We start from the raw sequence: 2,148 nt of genomic DNA on the forward strand, positions 1-2,148 counted from the left end.
GTGTGTGTGTGTGTGTGTGTGTGTGTGTGTGTGTGTGTGTGGTAGGCCATATGTGGCTAGCAGCCATAAGTTTGAGTAATAGTTACTTTTAAAAGGGTGATGTCATTGCAGGTTTGCAGTTCCAGTAAGTATATTCATGCAGTTCTGGATTAGATCCTAAAACTATGTCCTGCAGAGTCCAGTCTTTTCTCTGCACTGATGGAGCTGAGCAGGTATTTCTGGATAYCAATGACTGATCAGTGTGTGTCTGATGAAGAAAATCTGAAAACCCCACCAGGAAGAAGAGAGAACTGAGAGCAGATGTGATGGTCTCTGATGGGTTTCAGCTTTAGTTTATACAAGTCATTAAACCCGTTTCTCTTTAGAACCTTCTCACTAAAGCCAATTCTGTTTACTGGATCTTGGTCAGGTTCTGTTAGGACTCCTGGTCTCTGTGTAAAGTTGTGTTCTGTCAAATCCTTATAACCATTATGTTTTAGGTGCACTCATTCAATAGAAGAACACAAGCTAAAARCTAAATAAAGTTAAAGGCAAGTTGGCTGTTAATTAACAAAAACAAATACAAAAATGTCTAACTCAATCATTTGGCTTGTTATGAATTAGAATGTGRTGTGGTAGTAGCTGCCAATCATTACAACATATCATCAGATCTTTATACGAAACAGTGACTGATGTGAGCTTCTCCAACACATGCCAGTTTAATGTTACTTTTATATTTGAACAAAAAACAATGCTTTTAAAAACTCACTCATGGGTTTTTAACAAAAAGCAAGTTACAATTCACCAAGTACAAAATAATTCTGCTTTACTTTTCAAATGGATTTATTTATTTATGCTCTTCTCTAAAGTAACAAAACTCTAAAATTATAAGCTCAGAAGCTATTTGGCAAATAAAATTGATGGTATYGGGCATGTTTCATTGTTCACAACACACTCAAACACTTAAAAACACGCACACACAGCACAGTAAAAATGAATTCCTCAGGCATGCCTCAGCTGATGTGTGAACAGGGAGCTTTATGTTCCAAAATCAGTTGAATCCATGAAACAAAATGTTCCAGCATTGCTCAACAATGCTTCCACATCTCCCAGAGCCAGAATCCTCAGGTGAATTTAGTCAGTTGTTCCACCTTTAACACACAATCTGCTCTCACCCAGAAATGGGGGAGGAGAAACTCATAAACAATTAAAGGCCTACTGTTCCGTGAAGGAATGTTTTGTGGCAGTTGTAATGAAACAGGAGATGATGATTAAACTCAGGAACTTTATTACTCTGGTGAGAGGTCATTATAGTGATACAGTGTTGTCCTTTCTTTTCTCTGTTATCGATCCTGACAGTCTCCTCTGCCTCAGGTGGAGGAGTGGAAGTATCTGAGTGTCTTGTTCCTGAGTGATGGTAGGATGGAGCAGGAGATGGRTCAACAGATCACAACCTTGTCATCAGTGGTAAAGGTGTTAATTTAGTCAAAAGGAAAAASTCTTGACTTATTACTAGTAGGGGTGTCCCAATACCAGTTTCTCTCAAACCAAATACTTCAGCTTAGCTGTTCGGCCTGCTGTCTGCTCCTCTCCACCTCAGAATWAATGGGTCTACCTCCTGGGTTYGGATGTGAGCTGCCCTCTGTAGGGGGCRGGTGCATGTCCTGGACCTGGGGGGTATAGATTGTGTATGGGGAGTGTGATTGGATTACTGGGTCCATCTTGTGTGTCTTTGAATGACTGGGTGTGAGGATGAGGGTGGGATTGTGTGATTGTGTCTGTGTATGATTGGATATGTGTCAGGCTGWGTCTTGTGCTGCCCCCTCTTCTGGTTCACCTGGGGGCCCACTGCTGGTGGTGGGCTTCGTCCCCCTGCCACTCTGCCCTCTGGTGGGCTGTGCCTTTGCCCGCCAGTGTGCTGGTGGCCATCAGCATCTGGGGCTGGGCACTCGAGTGTGTGCCGGCTCGGCCCGGTGACTGCCTAGTGGGGCTTGGGTCCTCTGGCCCTATCGGGCCTTGGCCTGAGCGTCTGGGTCTCTGTGTCCATGCCTGGATCTGCTCCGGTGCGGCGGGTGCCAGAGGGGCCTGTGAACTTGCCGCTGCTGGCCCCAGGGGAGTACTCTGTGGGGTCGCTGGGGGGGGGSCTCTCCTGGTTCTCTCCTATGGTCC

Source organism: Austrofundulus limnaeus, unplaced genomic scaffold (assembly GCF_001266775.1).
Source record: "Austrofundulus limnaeus strain Quisiro unplaced genomic scaffold, Austrofundulus_limnaeus-1.0 Scaffold652, whole genome shotgun sequence".
In the NCBI taxonomy this organism is placed as follows: Eukaryota; Metazoa; Chordata; class Actinopteri; order Cyprinodontiformes; family Rivulidae; genus Austrofundulus; species Austrofundulus limnaeus.